The sequence below is a fragment of the Myxocyprinus asiaticus genome, chromosome 11 (assembly GCF_019703515.2).
Source record: "Myxocyprinus asiaticus isolate MX2 ecotype Aquarium Trade chromosome 11, UBuf_Myxa_2, whole genome shotgun sequence".
NCBI lineage: Eukaryota > Metazoa > Chordata > Actinopteri > Cypriniformes > Catostomidae > Myxocyprinus > Myxocyprinus asiaticus.
In genome coordinates, this window is record NC_059354.1 from 25,590,539 (window position 1) to 25,617,012 (window position 26,474).

Genomic DNA, 26,474 nt, shown 5'->3' on the forward strand with positions numbered 1-26,474 from the left:
ACTGTAAACTAGCCTCTTCACCCGAATGAGCCAAATAAAACAATGTTAAATGTCCCTTGATTCTCTTAATCAGCACTCACAATCCATTAGTGCACTGGTGCATGGTCCTCCACTAATTACTATCCCTCCCTCGTTGCCAGAGGAACACTCAGCGCTCCCGGTGATTGGGTACCCTGTCCGGCGGCGTCGTGTCACTCTCCAACACTGCCAGAGGACCTTTGAACGCTTCCGGTGGCTCAAAAGGGCTATCTGGTGTCGGAGCTAGCATCTCCCTGTGTCCCACAAATAGTAATAAGTAGTGACACACAAGCACTAACAGATTTCAACAGTCATAGGTTTAACAGCTCACAACAGTTTGTTAATAAGCAGTAAACATACGCACTGAATCTTTTAAGGTAGCGATGTCTCTTGGTCAGCCGAGAACAGAAATAGAACTCACTGTTAACACATAACACTGGTTAACTCTAACACAGAAACAAAACATAGTTAGTGGTTACTTAACCCATTTCCATCTCAGACCGAGCGCTTCTGCGTCTCGTTTTTCTCTCTTGCTCGCAATGCTCTCGATTTAACTGACTCCTCCGCTCTCAATAACAATACACATATCTGTGTGTGGGCAGGTCTGAGACATTAGACATCCAATAAAATAAAAGACAACCAAACCTGATGGCAAAACCCACGTTTTTCCCAAGTGCAAATAAACCAAACTTTTGCGTTTGCGAGGGGTTTCTTAAATGGCACACTTTATATGCAGACCATTTCAATTATATGGACTTTTACCACCCAGAAAACATATTTAAAGAAACGTGTTCCTAAAGCACTCCCCTCACTAAAAAGCCTACTATGCTATAGACTAAAAAGAGGATAAGGGAACTATTCTCAAAGTGTAAACTCAACTGACTGAATATTAAGGGCTAACTCTGCTATATAGTGATTCCACTCTTAAGGGCTTTACACTCTCCCCCTTCTAAACCTCTCATGCCCCCATGAGACTAAACCCTTTTATATCTGAACTACGGCTCTGGCTTGAAAAAACACACTGGGAACACTTGGCCATAGGGTGGCACCAAATCAAATCACCATACTGTGTTGCAGACGTTCGTCTTTGACTTGACTGAATCTTCAATGTGTATGACCATCCCTCTATGGACCAAGGTTATGGGCTTATCGGTGGGTTGGCCTAAGTCATCGTAGCTCAGTTTGATCATGGGATTTACTTTCCTCCTAGAATGATGAAACACAACAGGTTCTGCCTCCTCCTCTTAAGAATTCTGGGAACAATTTTCTCCCCCTTCTATTTCCAGATCTTCAGCGACTTCAGTAAAAGGATTATGGATTTCTCCAGAGTCATTTTCTGTTGGACCATCTCTCAATACTTGCTCCCGGATCTGACCTTGGTCACCTCTGTGACAGACAGTTTCTTTCTCAACCGTAAGCCGAGAAGATGGCAACATTCCTTGTATGCTGACCCAATCGGGGTAGTAATAACAGAGGTCATCCTCATCACTCTCAGAGGTGTCCACTTTCTCACATGGAACGGGTGCAACACTGTCCTTTAATAGTTTCCTTTCTCTCCTTTTCACAGCTTGGGCTCTGGTTACAGGTTGCTACATGATTTCTTTCTGTTCATCAGATATGGACAATCTCACACTGTCTCCAGTGGGTAACAGGTGATCTTGGTGAATAGTTCTAACACTTCCCATTCCAGTTTCAGGCTTTAAACAATACACCGGCAAGTCCTTCAACTTCTCAGTGACAACATAAGGTAAGGAATTCCATCGGTCTTGCAGTTTGTGCTTTACAGTAAGGTTTCTGATGAGCACACGGTCTCCTACTGCCAACATCTGGTGCTTTACTTTTTGGTCATAGAGTTGTTTGTTTCTTCAGTGAAATTTCAATGCTGTTTCAGAAGCTAACTGATAAGCCTTCTGAAGTTCAGTCTTCATTCTCTCGACATACTGCTGGTGCTTAACTCCTCCTTCACCATCTGCAGAAGTGCCGAAACACACGTCAACTGGCAGACGAGCCTCTTGTCCAAACAGGAGGTAATAAGGGGAGTAACCAGTCACCTCATTCTGGTTACAGTTGTAAGCATGTACAAGCTGACTGATGTGCTGATTCCACTTACTCTTCTTGAATGGATGCAGGGTACCGAGCATGGAGAGAAGGGTTCTGTTAAAACGTTCTGGCTGTGGGTCACCCTGTGGGTGGTAAGGTGTTGTTCGTGATTTGCGGATTCCCAGCATTCCTAGGAGCTCTCATATTAGACGGCTTTCAAAATCATGTCCCTGATCACAGTGAATGTGGGAGGGCAATCCATAGTGAACAAAGAACTTTTCCACAATGAATTTGGCAACAGTTACTGCTCGCTGGTCCTTGGTAGGGAAGGCTTGAGCATAGTGGATGAAATGGTCAGTTATTACTAGAACATTGGCGATGCCCTTTGAGTCAGGTTCTAGTGACAAGAAATCAATACAAACCAAGTCTAACGGACTACTGCTGGTGACTACTACAGGACTCCTACCCCCAACCCTGTGGTGGACCAACAACTGGCTGATGACCTGAATGTGTTCTACTACAGATTTGAGAGGCCCAATCTCACACCCCACACCCACTCTGACCTTCACTTCACGCAAACACCAACACCTCCTGAAACACCCCTCCTCCCCCCTCCTGCTACTCAACCTGCAACTAAGATCTGTGAAGATGATGTGAAACAAAAGATGAGGAAAGCTTCAGGCCCAGATGGCGTCTCACCAGTGTGTCTTTGATCCTGTGCTAATCAGCTGGCCCCCATCTTCACAGAGATCTTCAATAGATCACTGGAGCAGTGTGAATTCCCATGCTGCTTCAAATGCTCAATCATTATTTCTGTCCCAAAGAAACCAAAAATCACAGGACTTAATGACTACAGACATGTCGCCCTGACGTCTGTGGTCATGAAATCATTTGAAAGACTGGTGTTGGCCCACCTGAAGAACATCACTGGACCCTTTCTAGATCCCCTTCAATTTGCTTATCGAGCAAACAGGTCTGTGGATGATGCAGTCAACATGGGATTGCATCATATCCTGCAACATCTGGACAGACCAGGGACATATGCAAGGATCCCTTTTGTGGACTTCAGTTTGGCTTTCAACACCATCATCCCAGCTATACTCCAGAATAAATTACACCAACTCTCTGTTCCCATGTCTATCTGTCAGTGGATTACCAGCTTTCTGACGGACAGACAGCAGCTTGTGAGACAGGGGAAACTCACTTCCAGCACCTGTACAGTCAGCACTGGTGCCCCCCAGGGATGTGTGCTCTCCCCACTACTCTTCTCCCTCTACACCAATGATTGCATCGCCAAGGACCCCTCTGTCAAGCTCCTGAAGTTTGCAGACAACATCACTGTCATCGACCTCATCAAAGGTTGAACAGCTGGCTGTCTAGTGCAGTCAAAACAACCTTGAGCTGAACACGCTCAAATTGGTGGAGATGATTGTGGACTTTAGGAGGAACACCCCAACACTGATCCCCTCACCATTCTAAACAGCACTGTGGCAGCAGTGGAGTCATTCAGGTTCCTGGGCACTACCATCTCACAGGTCCTGAAGTGGGAGACACACATTGACTCCACTGTGAAAAAGGCCCAGCAGAGGTTGTTCTTCCTTCACCAGCTGAGTATGTTCAACCTGCCACAGGCGCTGCTGATACAGTTCTACTCAGCGGTCATTGAGTCTGTCCTCTGCACTTCAATAACTGTCTGGTTTGGTTCAGCTATGAAATCAGACATCAGAAGACTCCAAAGGACAGCTGAGAGGATTATTGGTTGCCCCCTGCCCCCCTTCAAGAACTATACACTTCCAGAGTGAGGAAAAAGGCTGGAAAAATCGCTCTGGACCCCACTCACCCTGCCCACTACCTTTTTGAACTGTTGCCTTCTGGCCGACACTTCAGAGCTCTGAGCACCAGAACCGTCAGGCACAGAAACAGTTTTTTTTTCCCTCAAGCTATCCATCTCATGAACAGTTAAATTGCTCCATTGAGCAATAACTATGTGCAATACACAGTTTAGTCTTTTTTTATATTTATCCAACACATCCAACCTCTTCTGCCATTTCATTCCTCTGAAAAAAAAACAAAAAAAAAACATTTGCACTGTACAAAACAGATAACAAATTTGTATTAGATTGCACTACACATGTGTATGTGTGTATGTATGTATGTGTGTGTGTGTCTGTGTGTGTATGTACGTGTGTGTATAACTATTTTTTCTTTTTTATTATTATCTATGTCTTGTTGCTGTTTTTGTATTGTTGTACACTGGAAGCTCCTGTCACCAAGACAAATTCCTTGTATGTGTAAGCATACTTGGTAATAAAGCTGATTCTGATTCTGATGTGGTTCAAGGGGGCAGACTTCTTAGGTCGTGTCGACCACAATTCTTGACATACTGCTCTATGTCGATGGTCATTCGAGGCCAGTAGAAGCAGTCTCTTAGGGCTGGGTTGTCCGCTCCACTCCAAGATGACCTGAATCATCATGTAGAGAATGTATGACTTGTAAGCGGTACTTCTCAGGTAGGACAAGCTGTAGTTTCTCTTTTCCACCTTGGCTTTTAGTGACTCTGTACAACAGGTTGTTCTGAATGACCAGTGTTGGACCTTGATGCTGTAGGGACGCAAGCACTGGGTCTGAACTCTTTGACAGGGTAGGTATTGTATCCATAAATGTCTCGCTTCACTGTGCTGATGACGGTGTCTTGTTCTTGTGCAACCTTTAGGTCTGTGTTGGTCAATTGCTCCATATGACCAACTTCAAGCAGAGCAGGGCAGGAGTATGCAGGCGGGATGCCATGTGCAGAAACACCTAGCTGGTCTACGAGCCTGTTGGACTCATCACCATGGGGAAGGCTGGCCAACTGACAGATGGCTTTTACACTAGATTGCGGAATTTCTGTCCAAGAGGTAGAAACATCAGTGCTAGGATGGTAACGGGATAACACTTCAGCGTCAATGTTGTGTTTACCTAGCTTGTACTGTAGACTGAAGTTGTAGGTGGCTAAAGCTTCTAGCCATCAATGACCAGTCGCATTCAGCTTAGCACTCGTCATCACGTATGTGAGAGGATTATTGTCAGTCCTCACCACAAACTGGGCACCGTACAGGTAATCGTGAAACTTGTCCACAACTGCCCACTTTAGTGCCAGAAACTGTAGTTAATGCACAGGGTAGTGTTGTTCAGAGGCACTCAGCTTCCTACTTGCATATGCAACAGGCTGGATTCCATTAGAATGTTCCTGATTTAGGACAACACCTGGCCACTTAAACTGGCATCTACATGGATGACATAAGGCTCGGCTGGGTCAGCGAAGGCAAGTACCGGTGCCTGAGTTAGGCAGTAGATACTTTTTTTGAAAGCCTCTGTGCATGCTTTGTCTGATTGATCGCCAAATGGTTCCGTCTCTTTGTAGTATTTCTTTCCTGTCAACATGCCCCTTCCTTTTGCAGGTGGATAGCCTTTAATGAGCTCAATCAGTGGTCTTACAATGGTGGAGTAACTCTTGATAAAAAAGCGATAGAACCCACAAAACCCAAGGAATGACCACAAGGATTTCAGGTCGGTAGGCACTTTCCAGTGAGTTACAGCCACTACTTTCTCGGGGTCTTGGGCTAAACCAGCAGAGGAAACAATGTGACCCACATATTTGACTTGTGGCTGGCAGAACTGGCATTTGTCGATGGATACCTTTAGCCCACATTCCTCTTGTCGGTTGAGAACTTTCAGCAGTCGCTCCTCGTGATCTTCGAGGGTGCGGACGAACACAATGAGATCATCCAGGTAAACAATTACTAGTTGGAAATTCATGTCACCGACTACTCTCTCCGTAAGCCTCCGAAACGTTGCAGGAGCCCCAGTCATTCCCTGTGGCATACACTCAAACTGCAAGAATCCCAGAGGACAGATAAAGGCAGTTTTCTCTTTGTCCTCCTCCGACATAGCTATCTGATAGTAGCCACTGCAAAGATCCAAGTCTGAGGACCACTGGCTTCTGAACAAGCAGTCCAACGCATCATCAATCCGCAGGGTGGTGTACTGTCAGGAATGGTGCGGCTGTTTAAGGTATGATAATCAATGCACATCCATACAGCTCCACTCTTTTTCCGAGCTATCACGATGGGTGATGCGTAAGGGCTTCTGGATTATTTAATTATGCTGGCCGCTAGGAGGTCTTTTAGGTGGCATCAGACATCATCAATATCAGCAGGTGCGATACGCAGAGAGTGTTCCCTGAAGGGTCAGGAATCACTTTGTCTGATGTGATGTTCAACACCATTTGGTAGGCCTACATCCCACTCCTCAAGAGAGAATACTTCATTCAGACAATTTCTGGTGTAGCCTCTTTTCCCAGGCGGCAGGTATTTGTGACTCACTGAAGTCAAACAACTTGGGATTGATCAGCTTTTTAGAGCTCTGGACTCCTTGTGCCACAATAATGGTGACAGTAGGGAACACATGGGCAATTACCATCCCAGCAGGAATAGAGGTGTCTTTGCACGTCTCATTGTGGATCAATACTCTGAAATTATTCACTTCCACAGCTGAAGAGGGCAGTACCACTGGGGGAATGAACAGTCCAGCAGGAAGTAAGTCAGCCAATGGGGTTTCAACTACAAATATATCATTCTTCAGTGGCTTTTCAGACTCCACTTTGCATACAGCATACCGCTCCCCTCTTGAAGGGACAGTAACATTTCCTGGGCCCACCCACTTTAATTTTCCCTCAGGTTGGTCAGGGGCAGGTTTTCTACAGCTCTGAGTTGGACGGAGTGCTGGATGTGTCTGAAGTCTTAGGGTGTGGGCAATATTTGTCTCACCAGTGTTGGCAGACGTTGGAAGAAACTGCCACTTGTTCCGATTATTACTGGAACCTGTTGAGGGCCTTGAGGTTCAGAACAGACTGAAACAAGAATTGAGATGGACTCTTCCACACCAGTGAGGGAAACAGGGAACAAGACATCTACAACTTTGTATCCTTTGTAGGGGTAACTGGACAAGTAAGGCCCCAAATGGATAACCCAGCAAGAGGATTGATGGGAACATCTGATAGGTTTTTGGAATACCAGGTTTCGAACATGATGGTGACTTGGGACCCACTGTCCAACAGAGCATGACATGGATTTGCATTAATCTTTACTGCAACAGTTGAGGCGGGCCCCACCAATCCCTTGGGTAGACTGCTTTGCTCATAGGTGTGGATATGGCAGTTTTTAGAAAAACAGGCCTGGTCTCCAGAATGGCTGTTGTTGTTAGAATCATTCCTATGCCCCTTAGCCTTCCTTAAAGAGCGAACTATCTTATGGATCACTTGAGTGGAGTTCTCAGGTGCTTGACACTTTGTAGCAATGTGTCCATCTTCTCCACATTGTCTTCAAGTAATCTTCTTTGTTTTTGATTGGCTTATCTTGGTGGACCTGGAGAAGGCTGTGGTGGTAACTGGGCATGATGTGGTGGTTGGGCATGACTCACTGGATTACTGTGACCAACACTCATGACTGCTAGGTGTTGTTGCAAATGCTGTACCTGTACTTCTGAATAATTTTTAGTCTCTTGCTTGTCTGTGATGCTTGTTTAACTTATCTTTGTCTTGGGTTCTAGCATCATTGATGAAGCAGACATAGTGGTTGGACATTCCCCTCTTAGTTGGGTCCTCAGTTCCTGAATTTTGGCTTTGAGCTCCCTCACAAAAAATGGACTGATCTTTTCTTCCTCCAGAAGGTGTATGGACTTTGCGGTGGCAGTGATCTTGTGTCGGGCTACTTCATTCTCTTCAGCTTCACGTATTTCATTTAGAAGGCTCAGGAAAGTTGGTGGGTGTTTTTTTTCTCTCTCTTAACCTCAGCTGCAGAAGCATCATATCAGACTCAACTTCCCCTCTGATCAATTGTTCCACTCTCACCTTGTTAACGCTTAATGGTGACAAACCACCTCTTTGAATGACTCTGGTCAGTGATTTCTCCATAATTCTCAGGAAATCAGATAAAGACTCTCCGGGACACTGGCGAAGAAGTTGGAAAGCAAAGTACAAGTCTTACCCAGACTCAGAGGATCCAAAAGTACTTTATAGAGCTTCAAGGTATTGCAGGGAGCTAGCGTCAGGGCTGGAGAAGTGAACAGTTTTAATGATTTCCAGAGCCGGTCCATTCAACTTTTCACAATTCTTCTCCGTTTTTCTTTCTCAGAGCACTCACATTCAGTTATCATCAGTTTGGCTTGTTCGATCCAATTGTCTATAGTTTCTTCTTCAGCAGGAGTTGGAACAGTGCCAGAGAATGTACGTAAATGACAGTAGGCATTGCTGTCACTTTGGGGTTTTACCGTCTTCTCTAGGATCTCACCTACAGCACAAATGATTGAATCAGGGGAACTGGGATTGGAACTAAGAGGAGAGAACAGAGCCTGTACATCAGTCATGGACTTCCCTTCATTCATAAGAAACTTGGAGAGCTTGTCTGCAAAACCTGCAGTTCATAAGGGCTGCGTGTGGGGTCAACAACCCCTTGACACTCACACAAAACTAGAAGAGTACGTGGGGTGGGACCATGCCTTGTATCTTGAACATGCACTCTTCCAAAGGTTTTCACCATTTGTGTGACTTCTTCAATGCATGCCACATCTGTATTTTCAGGTACTCCAGTCAGCAACACTGCATGTGTCTCATCGATCCCCGCCTCTATACACCAGCTGGTAAGCTCAGCTTGAAGGAGAGGGTTACTTCTGAAAGAAATGCTTCAACAATTGGTAGGTAAGGGTCAGTTTTCTTCTCAAGCATTAATTTAGCTGGTATTGATGTGTTTTTTTTTAATTTTTATATTCTTCTTGTAGGGTACCAGAGAGGGGAATATATCCCGGACGAGCCCCCACTTTGTGTAGCACCCCCTGCCCTCTTAGGTGTGCCTGACCTAAGATCTTTAGTGCCCTACTCTGATACCACTACTATTATATTCACACAGAAATATAAAGAAAATAGCAAAGACTTATTTAGAAAAAAACAATAATCCAAAGGATTTATTTAGAATAAAAGAATAGGGAATATATAAATAATAAGGCAGTAAATATATATATATAAAATGTATAAACAATTACCCTCAAAGAGTTAATACACAAATTACTGAGTGTTGTGTCCCCAGTAAACTTAGAGGTATTTCAATATACATACACACTCATTGAATACACAACAGCATAGAACACTTTCACCACAAAAATGGAAATTTCACAGAAAGAACTCTTCAACTGTATAAAAGTGTTATAAACACTCTGAAAAACAATGACTATTCCCTTACAAATAAGAGAATGTTATATAGTGCAACACCCTTTACGGTATGAAAAAAATATATTCCAAAAGTGAGTTTAAGTAAACAGTAATCAAATTCATGGTGGGCCCACACACACACACACACACTCAAACACTCACTTGATGCAGGCCTGTGTCGTCGCTTGGGTGCACAGGGGTTTCAGAAACTGTAAACTGGCCTCTTCACTCGAATGAGCCAAATAAAACAATGTTAAATGTATCTTGATTCTCTTAATCAGCACTCACGATCCATCAGTGCACTGGCGCGTGGTCCTCCACTAAATACCATCCCTCCCTCGTTGCCGGAGGAACACCCAGCGCTCCCAGTGACTGGGTGTGCTGTCCGGTGGCGTTGTGTCATTCTCCCACGCAGCCAGAGGACCCTTGAGCGCTTCTGGTGGCTCAAAAGGGCTATCTGGTGTCGGTGCTAGTATCTCCCCATGTCCCACAAAGAGTAATATGTAGTGACACAAAAGCACTAACAGATTTCAACAGCTATAGGTTTAACAGCTCACAACAGTCCATTAATAAGCAGTAAACATACGCACTGAATCTTTTAAGGCAGCGATGTCTCTTGGTCAGCCGAGAACAGAAACAGATGTTAACACATAACACTGGTTAACTCTAACACAGAAACAAAATATTAACACTTTTGATAAAAAATGAATCGATCTAACTCACTGTTAGCAGTTACTTAACCTGTTTTCATATCTGTGCTTCAGCATCTCGTTTTTGTCTCTTGCTCGCAATGCTCTCGATTTGACTGACTCCTCCGCTCCCAATAACAATACATATATCTATGTGTAGGCAGGTCTGAGTCATTAGACATCCAATAAAATAAAAGACAACCAAACCTGATGGCAAAACCCATGTTTTTCCCAAGTACAAATAAACCAAACTTTTGCGTTTGCGAGGGGTTTCTTAAATGGCACACTTTATATGCAGACCATTTCAATTATATGGACTTTTACATCCCAGAAAACATATTTAAAGAAACATGTTCCTAAAGCACTCCAATCACTAAAAAGCCTACTGTGCTATAGACTAAAAAGAGGATAAGGGAACTATATTCAAAATGTAAACTCAACTGACTGAATATTAAGGGCTAACATTGCTATATAGTGATTCTACTCTTAAGGGCTTTACACCACTGACTAGCGATCACTAGTCCTTCTCAAATACTCTTAAAATGGCACACAGTACTTTCCAAAGTTTCCAGACTATACCTTGTATACTTCAGGAAGCCTGGCATGATTGAAAGTGGCTTCCAGCTTTATCAGAATCTTTGTATTCTCTGCTCAAAGTACCTTTTAATCCTCTTCCTACAAACCAGCAAATTGCAGAATGCTGCATAAATTGATTGTTTTGGAGCTTTTCCACGGTGCTGTGGAAATTATATGGGGATTTATTTGTGGATCTCTTTTAATCTGTCACTCAGACATGAGGACTAATAAACACCTGCTGTGACTGAACTTCATATGTTCCCAGTAAATCATCAAGAAACACATGCTTACTTAATTCACATTCTGACAAGCTCCATCAGACAGTCTTTTAATGAAAAAAGCGTACAGGAGTTTGATTAAGTGATTGCAGAAGTGATTGTCCTTTGTGCATTTATTAAGCCCCAAAGCAACATAATAATTATTGACTTAAAGTTATTGTAAAATATATAGCTTATACAATAAATAAGACAATCTTTTAAAATGATTATAAAATAGGTTGCTGACTCCTGATTGGCATAATTTATTTGCTTTTGTAACATAAAATTGCATTAGGATCAGATTAGGCAAAATTTGATATAATTTTTTAGGAAATTTGATATTTTTTTTAGTCTAGGAGAACGTACAAGTCCATCTCTTTCATCATCTGACAATTCTCTGGACATTATTTTAAAAAAAGCTTTTGAAAAACATCAGGATAATAAATTCATTGTCAGAGCTGTGCTTAGCATTTAAAAGGTGGAACAAAACAGACCTTATTAGGCTCACATAAACCAGGAAATCAGTCACTGCATGGCTTAAAATCATGAAATCTTTTCCACCATCCGGCCAAATGGTTCTGGGCACAGTACGGAATGGTTATAGTAGCATTTTTGAGTATGGTTTAGCACAGCACGATTATAAACATTTCTCAGACCAGAATTCTTGGCACAATTCTTTTGTCAGTATACAGTACTGTGCAAAGTTTTAGGCACTTGTGAAAAATGTTGCATAGTGAGGATGTCTTCAAAAATAATGACATAAATAGTTTTCATTTATCACTTAATAACACACAAAGTCCAGTAAACATTTAAAAAAAAAACGCTAAATCAATATTCGGTGTGACCACCTTTGCCTTTAAAACAGCACCAATTCTCCTAGGTACACCTAGACACAGTTTTCTTGGTTGTTGACAGGTTCCAAGCTTCTTGGAGAATTTGCCACAGTTATTCAATCTATTTATCTCAATTGCTTCTGTCTCTTTATGTAATCTCAGACTGACATGATGTTCAGTGGGGGGCTTTGTGGGGGCCATGACATCTGTTGCAGGGCTCCCTGTTCTTCTATTCTAATCTTTTCTATTTTCAAAAGTAATGTTTGGGAGTCTAACATTTATATTTCCTACTGACACACTAAAGCTGAAGATATAAATAACCATCTTAAGACAAATGCTTTTGTGAAACATCTTATAAGACTTTTGCACAGTACTGTATATCCTTTTTAGCTACTGTAGTTTGGGAACTTTTATCATTGTGTTCATGTCTGGTGGCATACACAATCCCTCAACATATGATGATAAACCGCTCGCCTTTTTCTCTTTGCTTTCCTTTTTGCAACATGGGTCATGTCTTTTCTGTGTATTAGCAGAGTTAAACCAGGGAAAAAGCAGTTCTAAAAACATGTATATGTGATCATCCTCCATACCGCACTCACTTCAATGTTTATCCCTCATGTGGTTGCCAACAGATGTATTTTCATGTTCCCGATTTCTCCGCACTACATTGGGAAAATAAACATCTTGGTTACGTACGTAACCTTGTTTCCCTGAGTGAGAACGAGACGCTGCATAATGACGCAATTGGGAACGTGTTAGTGGTCATGTGGTCTGAAGCCATTGTATAATCATGCCAATTTATTGGCTGATGGTGCTTAAGCAGCACCCTTAAGGAGCTACATCAAAACTATGAATTTACTGCTGTTTCAACAGAGACAACCTGGGAAGCAGGTGTCAAACCCTCATCCAGATTATAAAATCTAACAAAAGTATGAAGAGAGGACTACCCTGCCACCATACAAATGTCCTCCAAGGACGCACCTCTAGCCAAACCCCATGAGGACGCCATGCTCCTCATAGATTGGGCCCGAATACCCAGAGGCAAAGGCAAATGCACACTCCGCGCATAAAACGAGAGACTGAGAGAATGTCTACCAATAGAAACCTCATTCACAAGAGAGTACTCAGCCGCAATAGCGGCAACATAGACTTTAAGTGTTGCCGGCGCAACCCCGGCCCCAAAACGCTTCCAGAAAAATTCCATCTTCACTGGATCTTCACTTTGCGCTGAACACCAGGAGGCAAAAATACACCACTTAAATGTGTTTAGCCTCCTCATTGATGGTGCTCTAGCATTTAGAATGTTATAAACCACAGTGGGGGATAAACCATCATTCAAAAGAGTGCCCCATTGAGGGGCCAAACTCATAACTTCCAGAAGTTTGGCCCATTGTGCCAAATGCTGCCCCCGTGCCTGACACAACATGTCCATTCTGACTGGAATCTCCCAAGGCATCTCCTCCAGGAGAGAGACCAGAGTCGAAAACCATATGTGAAATGGCCAATACGGTGCCACCAACAGAAGCTGAACTCGATCCTCCCGAACCCTCCGCAGAACTGCATGCAGTAGGCTGATCAGTGTAAATGCATAAAGACATGCTATAAGCCACTGATGCACCAGTGCATCGATGCCGAGAGGTGCCGGGGGCGAGAGAGAGAACCAAAGGGGACAGTGTGATGTTTCGCTTGATGCAAACAGGTCCACGTCAGCTTTGCCGAACCTCCTTCAGATATGTTCCACAATCTGTGGATGTAATCTCAGCACCAGCAACATCTTCTGACAGTTTATGTGCCAATCTAGATGCTTGCCAATTCACACTCCATAGACTGGATGACCTTCTTACACAGCGCCCCAACCCACAGAGGAGGCATCTGTTGTTATCACTTTGCAGCAACACACCTGTCCCAATGGAATGCCTGACATCAGAATGCGGGTCCATTTCCATGGTAACAGAACTTGGCAACAACCACACGTTACTCTGAAGGGACAAAATGCATGCCTCGGTGGTTGATGTCAATTTATGGAGTTCATCCAGCACTGAAAAGATCTTACATGCAACATGTCCAAGGGAATGACAGCAGACGGAATGATCATAAGCCCCAACAACCTGTGAAATGTTCACGCAGGGAGAACACGTCCCTCTTTGAACATTGCTAGACACTGGGGTAATGACCGTGCACACCCATTTCTCTAGTTTTTTCTTTTCTTTTTTCTGCTTGTCTTCATCTCGCATCTCGACTGCGCGCATTTGTTTTCTCCACTGTGTTTTACATGGATTATTGCATCAATCTCAAACATCTGCTGATTAGGAACCACATCGAACGCAAACACTCACCACTCAAGAACAACCATTACAACAACAAAACAACTGCGGTAAGTCATGGCATCCGCTCATGTTATTTCTTCCTGCATTGCATGCCACATGTTTACTATAGCTTCTTCCGTCAGCAATAAGGGATTCACATGTGATAAATGTAAGGAATTAGTCAGGCTGATGGGGAAGGTTAATGAGTTAGAGACATGTATCCGAACGCTAGTGGAGGTCAGTGAGAAAGAAAAGCAGTTAGATTAACACACACTTTGGTTCCAGCTCTAGACCCCCAGAGCAAGGCGTTTGGGTGATGTCTCGGCGGCATACTCGCTCAGCAAAGCGACACCACTTTACTTTTCCTGTTAGGGTTTCCAATCGATTCTTTCCACTCAGTAATGCACCCACTGAGAATCATGTTGAAAGAGCCTTAATAATTTGTGATTCTATTGTAAGGAACATGGAAATAGAGACTCCAGCCACTATTGTTAAATGCATTTCACGGGGCTCAGGCGTCTGACATCAGATCAAATTTACAAGTGCTGACTAACGCTAAATGTAGATTTTCTAAAATTGTTATTCATGTCGGCACTAACAATGTCCGGTTTTGCCAGTTGGATATCACTAAAGATAATGTTAAAGAGGTGTGTGAACTTGCAAAAATTATGTCAGACACTGTAATATGCTCTGGCCCCCTCCCTGCTCATCGTGGTGATGAGGTTTATAGTAGATTAGTGTCACTGTATGACTGGATGGCTGAGTGGTGTCCGGAGAATAGCATAGGATTTACAGACAACTGGAAGTGTTTTTGGGAAAGACCTGACCTGTTAAAGAGAGACGGACTCCATCCCTCCAGGGAAGGTGCCGCTCTCCGCTTTAGTTATTTGACTCAGTCTTAATAGTGATAATATTTGACTAACTGGGGCGCAGGTCAGTAAGCAGACAAACTGGTTAATCTGAAAGTCTGCTAGCTGACTTGAGATGTCACACAGGTCACATAAACTACAACACATAGAAACTGTATCACCTATATATCATATAAAGAAAAACTGTGTCTGTTCCCTGAACTACCAAACAGATTTAATTCTGTCATATGAAGTTGATGTTGATACTACAGAAAATCTACCGCAGAGCAATGACATCTCAGATCATTACCTCGTCTCTTGTTTGCTGCGATCAGCTAATGTCACTCAATCTACACCATGCTATCGTTCAGGTAGAACTATTCTTTGACCACTAAAGATAGCTTCACTAATAATCTTCCACTGTCTCGCATACTCAGTAAGCCAAAAAGTCTAGAAGAACTTGATGTAATAACAGAAAATATAAATACAGTCTTCTCTAGTATTCTATTCTATTCTATTCTTGATAGTGTCATCCCTCTTCAATTAAAGAAAATTAAAGAAAAAAGCCCCGCACCATGGTACAATGATCACACTCATGCTATCAAGAGAGCAGCTCGGAAAATGGAGCGCAAGTAGAAGAATAAAAAATTAGATGTATTTCACAGTGCATGGAAGGATAGTGTCTGTAGCTACAGACAGGCACTAAAAGCTGCCAGGTCAGCATATTTTAGCAAACTCATAGAAAATAACCACAACAATCCTAGGCGTTTAATCAGTACTGTGGCTAAATTGGTTAGGAATAAAGCCTCGACTGAACCAGATATTCCGTTGCAGCACAATAATAATGACTTCATGATTTTTTTTACTGATAAAATTGAAATAATCAGAAATAAAATTGGAACTATGAAATCAACTGTCACAGCACCTCAGAAAACAGTCTCATAATTTTCCTCACGAACAACTTCAATCCTTCACTGTCATAGGTCATGAAGAGCTAACAAAACTTATAAAAAAATCAAAAGCCACAACATGTATGTTAGATATAATACCAACTAAGCTCTTAAAATAGGTATTCCCTGTAATCTCAAAAACTCTTCTTAATATTATTAACTCCTCGCTATCCTTAGGACATGTCCCAAGCAAATTTAAAATGGCAGTTATCAAACCACTTATTAAGAAGCTACAGCTTGATCTTGGAAAATTGGCTAATTACAGACCGATTTCAAATCTACCATTTATGTCGAAAATACTAGAAAAGGTAGTGTCCTCCCAACTATATTAATTTCTACAGAGAAACGGAATATATGAACAAATTCAGTCAGGATCCATCACAGTACAGAGTCTGCACTTTTCAGAGTTACAAATGACTGGCTCTGATCACAGTTGCATTTCTCTTCTAGTGCTTTCAGATCTTAGTGCTGCCTTTGACACGATAGATCATGATATTCTCTTGAATAGACTTGAGAATTATGTTGGCATTAGAGTACTTGCACTAGCATGGTTTAGGTCCTATTTATCAGACCGCTACCACTTTGTATGTGTAAATGAGGAATTGTCAAATCAAACAAAAGTTAAGTATGGAGTGCCACAGGGATTAGTTTTAGGGCCTCTGCTTTTCTCCTTATACATGCTTCCCCTGGGAGATATTATCAGGAATCATGGAATAAGTTTCCACTGTTATGCCGACGAAAGTGTATATTTCTTCTAAACCTAACGAAAATTCACAATTCTCCAAATTAGCCATGTATCGATGAAATCAAAGATTGGATGGCCAGAAATTTCCTTCCACTCAATTCCGACAAAACAGAGGTACTAATTATTGGACAAAAAACCTCTTAAGATAAGCTGCTAAAATATAATTTGACTCTCGATGGATGTACTGTTATGTCGTCTTCTACAGCAAAGAACTTAGATGTTATATTTGATACCAATATGTCCTTTGAAAATAAAATTTCCAATCTTTGTAGAATAGCATTCCACCTCAGAAATTTTGCTAAGTTACGACACGTGCTCTCTGTTGCTGATGCCAAAAAACTAATTCATGCGTTCATTACCTCAAGACTAGATTATAGTAATGCATTACTGGGAGAATGTCCAGCAAGTTCAATAAATAAACTTCAACTGGTTCAAAATGCAGCTGCTAGAGTGCTAACTACAACCAAGAAATAGGATCATATTAGCCCAATTTTATCGTTGTTACATTGGCTACCTGTTAAATTTCGTATTAATTTTAAAATTCTGTTAACTACTTACAAAGCTTTGAATGGTGTAGCTCTACAGTACTTAAGTGACCTTCTGACACGCTATATTCCGTCACGTTCATTACGATCACAAAATTCTGGCTCGTTAATAATTCCAAGAATATCAAAATCCACAAAAGGAGGAAGATCTTTTTCATATTTGGCTCCTAAACTATGGAATAGTCTTCCTAGCACTGTTCGGGATGCAGACACACTCACTCAGTTTAAGTCTAGACTAAAGATGCATTTATTTAGCCAGGCATACACCTATTTTATCCGTCAACTCACAATTAGGCTGCTTTAAATAGGTCTGCCGGAACCAGAAACATCTACTGTATCATGTTCTACACTACCGGTCAAAAGTTTTGAAACACTTGACTGAAATGTTTCTCATGATCTTGACTGAAATGTTTCTCATGATCTTTAAAATCTTTTAATATGAAGGCATATGCTTAAATGTTTGAAATTAGTTTTGTAGACAAAAATATAATTGTGCCATCATATTAATGTTTTTCATTATAAAACTAAAATGTAATAAAACAATTTTTTTTATTTTTTTTAAATTGATGACTTGGACCAAATAATAAAGAAAAGCAGCCAATAAGTGCCCAACATAGATGGGAACTCCTTCAATACTGTTTAAAAATCATCCCAGGGTGATACCTCAAGAGGTTGGTTGAGAAAATGTCAAGAGTACATGTCTGCAAATTCTAGGCAAAGGGTACTAGAAGATGCTAAAATATGACACAATTTTGTTTAGTCACAACATAATTCCCATAGTTCCATTTATGTTATTCCATAGTTTTGATGACTTTACTATTATTCTAAAACGTTAATAAAGAATGAGTAAATGTTTCAAATCTTTTGACCGGTAGTGTATTACTCTCCAGCTCCGTTCCTGCTTGGTGTCGGACTCCATTGCTACAGCTGAATTCAGAAGTTTACATACACTTTGGTTGAAGTCATTAAAACAATTTTTTTAACCACTCCACATATTTCATATTAGCAAATTATAGTTTTGGCAAGTCGTTTAGGACATCTACTTTGTGCATTACACAAGTAATTTTTCCAACAATTGTTTACAGACAGACAATTGTTTCACTTTGAATTGACTATATCACAATTCCAGTAGGTCAGAAGTTTACATCACTAAGTTAACTGTGCCTTTAAGCAGCTTGGAAAATTCCAGAAAATTATGTCAAGCCTTTAGGCAATTAGCCAATTAGATTCTTATAGGCTAATTGGTTAATTGAAGTCAATTGGAGATGTATCTGTGGATGTATTTTCAGGCCTACCTTCAAACTCAGTGCTTCTTTGCCTGACATCATGGGAAAATCAAAAGAAATCAGCCAAGACCTCAGAAAAAAATTTGTGGACCTCCACAAGTCTGGTTCATCCTTGGGAGCAATTTCCAAATGCCTGAAGGTACCACGTTCATCTGTACAAATAATAGTGCACAAGTATAAACACCATGGGTCCATGCAGCCATCATACCGCTCAGGAAGGAGACACATTCTGTCTCCTATAGATGAACGTAGTTTGGTACAGAAAGTGCAAATCAATCCTAGAACAACAGCAAAGGACCTTGTGAAGATGCTGGAGGAAACAAATAGACAAGTATCTATATCCACAGTAAAACGAGTCCTATATTGACATAACCTGAAAGGTTGCTCAGCAAGGAAGAAGCCACTGCTCCAAAACCAGAGAAATTTCCTCTGGTCTGATGGCACAAAAATTTTTGGCCATAATGACCATCGTTATGTTTGGAGGAAAAAGGGTGAGACTTGCAAGCCAAAGAACACCATCCAAACTGTGAAGCATGGGGGTGGCAGCATCATGTTGTGGGGGTGCTTTGCTGCAGGAGGGACTGGTGCACTTCACAAAATAGATGGCATCATGAGGAAGGAAAATGATGTGGATATATTGAAGCAACATATCAAGACATCAGCCATTAAGTTAAATCTCGGTCGCAAATGGGTCTTCCAAATGGACAATGATCCCAAGCATACCTCCAAAGTTGTGGCAAAATGGCTTAAGGACAACAAAGTCAATGTTTTGGAGTGGCCATCACAAAGCCCTGACCTCAATCTAAAAGGCATGTGCGAGCAAGGAGGAATGGGCCAAAATTCCAGCATCTTATTGTGAGAAGCTTGTGAAAGGCTACCCAAAAAGTTTGACCAAAGTTAAATAATTTAAAGGCAATACAAATTGTATGTAAACTTCTTACCCACTAGGAATGCGATGAAAGAAATAAAAGCTGAAGCAAATCATTCTCTCTACTATTATTCTGACATTACACATTCTTACAATAAAGTAGTGATCCTAACTTACCTAAGACAGGGCATGTTTTCTATGATTAAATGTCAAGAATTGTGAAAAACTGAGTTTAAATGTATTTGGCTAAGGTGTATGTAAACTTCTGACTTCTACTGTATGTGTCACTGAGTGATGACGACAAACTACAGCTGGTGCTAGCCAAACATCACTTCAGTCTTTTGACTTCAGAGGATGAACTGATGCCAACTCCATCTGTAAGACATTGGATACTTCATATGCCACTGCCTGAACCTTGGACTTAGGATGGACCCCACCGAACCTCACTGAAATGACCTGCCGGTTGAACTACAATGCACCTCACTGATCTGGTAAAATAACCTGCGCATGCGTTTTAGCTGCTGACGACATCTATCTATCTATCTACCTATACACCTTATAAATACTATATATAAATACTATTAAAGGTTATAAATATAGGGTATAATAGGAGATGACAGTGGTGATAACTTCACCTTGGACACGAGCGTGAGTAAGCATGCAGTGTAAACAAAGATGCAAATTAATTCCTTGCAATCAGCTGTCTCCTCAAAAAACACCGTTTGCGAGCAGCAGCAAGCTGCCTTCCCCTGGACATCTGATGAGTTACACCATGAAGTGCACATATACACAGTTGTCGTTCACTCTGTTGTGCATAATGGCACCAAAATAACAAAAAAAACTAAAAGTATGATGAGTCGTGTTATGTTCTCCATGCGTGTTTGTGATGATGTAAGATGAATGCAAATGGACCGGGGTTCGATAGAATCAAGTGAGTGTGAAACCAGACCAAAGCATTCTGAATCGGACTGCAGCAAACGTGCCCAGTGTGAAAGCCCCCTTAGTTGTCAGAAAAAGCCTTCATCAGCCAACTAACAAAGGACAATGCATCTATGGGAACTTCTGCAGTTAATCCAGGATGGACTTCAAAGACATTAGTCATTATTCTTAAAGTTAACTGGCCCCCACAGTGAGCCTGGTTTCTCACAAGGTTATTTTTCTCCATTAACAACATCTTATGGAGTTTTGTGTTCCTTGCCACAGTTGCCTTCAGCTTGCTCACAACGGTTCTAAATACAATTATTATTTAATTATTTAATTTTTATACACAATTTACAATCATATTTAATCAAACTACACAATAATCACTCTAAGACTTTATAGATATTACAGTTTCATTTATTTATTTTTTTTGTTAATGCATCATTTCCTGTAAAGCTGCTTTGAAAAGATGTGTGTTGTGAAAAGCACTATACAAATAAAAATGACTTCGTATCTTTTGTTTGATTATGGATTTTATAGTTCTTTTCCTTGTCTTTGTTCATCGGTTCCTGTGTTTATTAGTTTCAGGTGTTCCCTGTTTTCTCATTAGTTCTTTGTGTAATTAATCCCTGTGTTCCCCTGTGTACTTGGTCAGTTCTTGTCCTTTGCTGAATGTGTTCCTATTCTAGTTTATATCTCATTTGAACCTTGCTTTGTTTTATATTTAACTTTTTCTTTAATAAACTGCATTTGGATCCACACCCTCGCTCTTAAAGACTCTACTACATTACATGTGGAAACCCAATGGCTGTGTCTTGTTTGGAAGGCTGCGTCCTCCGGAGGTTGCATTTGTCAGCCGCATACGTCATCGAGGCTGTCTCGTTTCTTTTTTTTCTTTTTCTTTTTTTATTGGGAATGCAAAAAAGGTTAACAATTGTATAAATGTAAGTGCATAAACATAAAAGGCATTGACAATAGATAAAAAATAAGAAAAATAAAGTCAAAAAATAAAATAAAAATTAAACGAGACAACCATGATGACGTATGCGGCCGACAAATGCAACCTCCGGAGGACGCAGCCTTCCAAACGAGACACAGCCAATGTTCAATGTTATGGTTGATTTTCATTGGCTGGTCACTGTATGACTTCAGATTTAAAGGAATGTTCTGGGTTCAATACAAATTAAGCTCAATCGACAGCATTTGTGGCACAATGTTGATTACGACAAAAATGTATTTAGACTCATCCCTCCTCTTCTTAAAAAAAATCAAAAACCTTTGTTACAGTGAGCCACTCACAATGGAAGTGAATGTGGCCAATTTTTGGAGGCTTTAATGGCAGAAATGTGAAGCTTATAATTTTATTAAAGCACTTATATTAATTCTTCTGTTAAAACTCATGTATTATTTTAGCTGTAAAGTTCTTTAAATTGTAATTTTTACAGTCATTTTAGGGCTTTAGTGTATGTTGACATTACATATTAAAATTGGCAATAACTTTACACAAAAGATTAGTAAGTGATTTTATTACACTAAATTCATGTTTACACACATTGTGTACATCTTGTGCCTATACTTTTGAAAAAGTGACTACTTTAGCATTCAAAAATTGGTCCCCATTCACATCCATTGTAAGTGCCTCACTGTCATCCAGATTTTTCCTTTTTTTTTTTTTTTTTAAAGGAGGGGCAAGTCAAAATACATTTTTGTGGTAATTAATATTATGCAACAAATGCTGTTGATTGAGCTTAACTTGTATTGAACCCGGAACATTCCTTTAAGTATTGAAGCATCATGCACTACTAGATGTCATCAAAAGTCGGCTCTAAAATACCAAACACATTTGATATAATTCAGCTGGATATAATCATAATGCGCTTTTCCACCATCTTTCCAAACAGTTCTAAGCATGGTGAGGAAAGGTTCCAGTAGCATTTCCACTTGAGCATGGTTCGGCACAGAAAGATTACAAACTTTTCTCTGCCCAAAGTTCTTAGCACAGTTAGCTTACTGTGCTTAACCGACTGATGACTGTCAAATTGCCAGTTTCACAATGAGTACCATTCTGCTCGATGGTGGAAAAGCGGCTATAGTCTGAGGGCAAGAAATCGGAGTCTGAACCCATTATTTATAATGCAATATTCTTTGAAATCTGTCAACTCCAAATGGCCCAAAATCTGCACACTGAAGCTGATGAGCACAGACTCTGCCCAATTGCAAATCAAGGCTTAAATCTGTGTTAGTGCCATAAATATAATCTAACCATTCCAATACCCTGAGAATGGCATGGGTTTCCAACCTTTTTATCATCTGAACCCTTATGAACTGTCCTACTGTAAATGATGGACAGTAAACTAGTTTTCAATAGCTAATTTTTATATATAAGATTCAAGTTTTATAGTTTGAGGTTTTTATTTTACATCTTTTAATTTAAAGAAATAAAAAAATAATAATTTAATGCATTGGCATTACTATCACAATCTCGCAAAACTCCTGCAGTTCCAATGTGAACCCCAAGGAGTTCGCAAGCCCCTAGTTTTAGGTGACATCTTTAGCCAAATAGGGTAAGAAAGCACATAATGTGCAATACAATATCATAAGCCAGCAGTTTATCCCCATTTGCTTGGTCAGAAGCATTTCAAATAGAACAATAGACCTCCCATTCTCTCACCTAAGGGAACAGTGGCCACATAACAGTTCTAACAAAAACTGAAAAAAAGAATGGAATAATTCACCGGGGAATATGAGAAAAGTGCTGAGAAAGCAACTCCCACTGGATTCCTCACGACAGTGGAGAGCTGACAAAGGCTTGAAAATGAAGTGAGCGAGTAGTCAAAGAGGAAAATCAGGTCGACTTAACTTACCCCTGAAGCATCCCTCAGGCAAGAAGAAGACTGACAGAATTAGTTCAATAATGTTTTTAACAACACCTGAATCGTACAAACAAGATACTGCAGCTGCCAAAATAGAATTCTGGATGTATCAGTTTGACAGAGTTTTCAGACAGCTAATGCTTGACTGTGCACAGCACGTAACTACGGCTGTTTCCATGCTGTTGATAGTGTGTAAGGCACCATGAATCTATTGTTTAATCTGATTTCAGTGTTATGTTTCTGCTTTTTTCAATTCAAATTATTTTCGACATAAATTGTATCTATATAACACAATTTGTTCAGTTCAGACAGCTTAATGTCTCCTTTCTAATCCGGTCTCATGAGAAGTCATAATAATTACTACGAGATGGCGAAATCATACAAGTTGGCTTGTACAAAAACATGTGACTTAAAATTTAATGCATCAACGAACAATGTTATTATGATTTTTAGCTCAACCCCTAACCTAAACCTAACCAAAAAGTCTAATCCCTTGCCCAAACTTAACCACGATTTTAACAGGAAAACAACTTTTGTGTACCACATTATTCATAAAGGCACGAATAATGACTTACAATAAGAATACTGAATTATATGAATAACGAATTCTACCGAATAATTGAAAAAAATTGTTAGACTGATTACGCAATGAGCACAGGGATAGAGCTGTATTTTAAATAAATGCATCTAAAAGTAAAGCACAATGGTGAGTCTGTAAAGCCATATGACGAAGGTGTAAACGTTGTATATTTGGAAACTTTGAATTCCTAAAGAATGTATCATTAATCCCAAGGCCTCTATTTTCGTGAGTGTGCAAAGCGCAGTGCTACACGCTACGACCGTGCGCAACATCTTATCCAATTTTTGTGAGAGCGCTAATTCTAAGTGCAATTTTCGTGCCAGCACAAAGTGCAAATGGGTGTGGGTGGGATTTTTTTCACTATTGTGGGTGTAGGTGCTCAAACGTCCTGGTTACTTGCGTAACCTCCATTCCCTGATGGAGGGAACGAGACGTTGTGTTGATGTAGTGACACTAGGGGTCACTCTTGGGAGCCCGAAACACCTCTGGTCTTTGATAAAAGGCCAATGAAAATTGGCGAGTGGTCTTTGCATACCACTCCCCCGGACATACAGGTATAAAAGGAGCTGGTATGCAACCACTCATTCAGGTTTTGTGCTGAGGAGCCGAGACAAGGTCCCGGCCATTTCAGCGGGTAGTTCAGCATTGTGGCAGGAGGGACACAATGTCTCATTCCCTCCATCAGGGAACGGAGGTTACGCAAGTAACCAGGACATTCCCTATCTGTCACTCACTCGACGTTGTGTCGATGTAGTGACACTAGTGGTCCCTATACGAAATGCCGCAATTGGCTGAACTGTGTTACGTGAACTGGCGGTGTGTGACGGGCAGACCACTGTGTGCCTCGTAGCCAGTGCACCAGGCTGACATGTAACCTCCCCCAACGCTGTTATGAGTGTCGAATGGCCCTTTGGAGACAAGTCGACTGCCCAAAAGATAGAGACAGGCTAGCCCAGTCATGGCCTCTTATCCTCTTTTTTTTCCTCTCCCCCAAAAAAAAGGAATTAACCGACTGGGGCCACCAGGTCTAGTTGGGGGGGTGTCACTCCCAAGGGGAAGACACCACGGAGACCACATCCTGCCCGGGGGGGGGTATTTTGAGTGGAAATACGTCACATGGTCTTTCTGAGCTTTGTCGGAAGTATGTCAGGTGGAGAAGTCCCATGGTAGGTCCTAGCCTAGGGGGGAGGAGTTTCTACGAGCATGGTGACTGGGGCAGAGGGGCCTCTGCCCAAGGAAGATGCAGTTTACCAACAGGGAAACGAATTAGCGGAAGATATACATCGCCTGGGGTTACTTACGGGGAACCACCACATGCGGAGCACCTACCCCATTACAGGGCTTAGTTAGCATGTGTACTGACCCGGCAGTGAGTTTCTCCACAAACTCGTCTTCCACAGTTTGTGAACACTACTGGGAGTCAACAACGCACGTCTTCAGCTCAGGGGAGGTGAAAGGCTCTATGTGCAAGCCATACACCCGGCCAGCTGTCCCGGACTTACCTGCTTGTGCGTGCCACTACACAGGATGAAACCGGTTCCACCCGGAGATTGTAAAACCTTGCAAAGGTGTTAGGTGTTGCCCAGCCCGCTGCTCTGCAAATGTCTGTTAGAGAGGCGCCACTGTTCAAGGCCCAGGAGGCCGCTACACCCCTGGTTGAATGGGCTCGTAGCCCTGCCGGGGGTGGCATGTCCTGGGCGTGATATGCCATTGTTATGGCATCAATGAGCCAGTGGGCGATCCTCTGCTTGGAAACAGCGTTTCCTTTCCACTGTCCACCAAAGCGGACAAAGAGCTGCTCGGTGACTCTAAAGCTCTGTGTGCGATCCAAATAGCTGCATAAAGCGCGCACCGGACACAGCAACATCAGGGCTGGGTCTGCCTCCTCCTGGGGCAGTGCTTGCAGGTTCACCACCTGGTCCCTAAAAGGGGTCGTGGGAACCTTGGGCACATAGCTCAGTCGGGGTCTCAGGATCACATGAGAGTAGACCGGACTGAACTCCAGGCACGTTTCGCTGACAGAGAACGCTTGCAGGTCTCCTACCCTCTTGGTGGAAGTGAGCGCGGTCAGGAGGGCAGTCTTCAAAGAGAGTGCCTTAAACTCAGCTGACTGCAAGGGCTCCAAGGGGGCTCTCCATAGACCCTGAAGAACTACAGAGAGGTCCCATGAGGGAACGAGGCACGGTCTGAAGGGATTCAACCTCCTGGTGCCTCTCAGGAACCTGATGATCAGGTCATGCTTCCCTAAGAACTTACCATCCACTGTGTCATGGTGTGCCACTATAGCGGCTACATACACCTTCAAGGTGGAGGAGGACAGCCGCCCTTCCAACCTCTCCTGCAGGAAGGAAAGCACCGATCCGACTGAGCATCTCTGGGGGTCTTCGCATTGGGAAGAACACCACTTAGTGAACAGATGCCACTTAAAGGCATACAGGCACCTCATAGAGGGGGCCCTAGCCTGAGTGATCGTGTCTACCACTGCAGGTGGTAGGCCGCTTAAATCCTCCGCGTCCCGTCCAGGGGCCAGACATGGAGATTCCAATGGTCTGGTCGCGGGGAGCATGAGGTCCGAGAACCATGTCTGGGTGGGCCAGTAGGGTGATACCAGGATGACCTGCTCTTCGTCCTCCCTGACCTTGCACAGGGTCTGTGCAAGTAGGCTCACTGGGGGAAATGCATATTTGCGAAGTCCAGGGGGCCAGCTGTGTGCCAGCACGTCTATAAAGAGAGGTGCCTCGGTCAGGGTGTACCAGAGCGGGCAGTGGGAGGATTCTTGGGAGGCGAACAGGTCTACCTGTGCCTGCCCGAATCGACTCCAAATCAGCTGGACCACCTGAGGGTGGAGTCTCCACTCTCCCCTGAGGGTAATCTGCCATGACAGCACGTCTGCTGC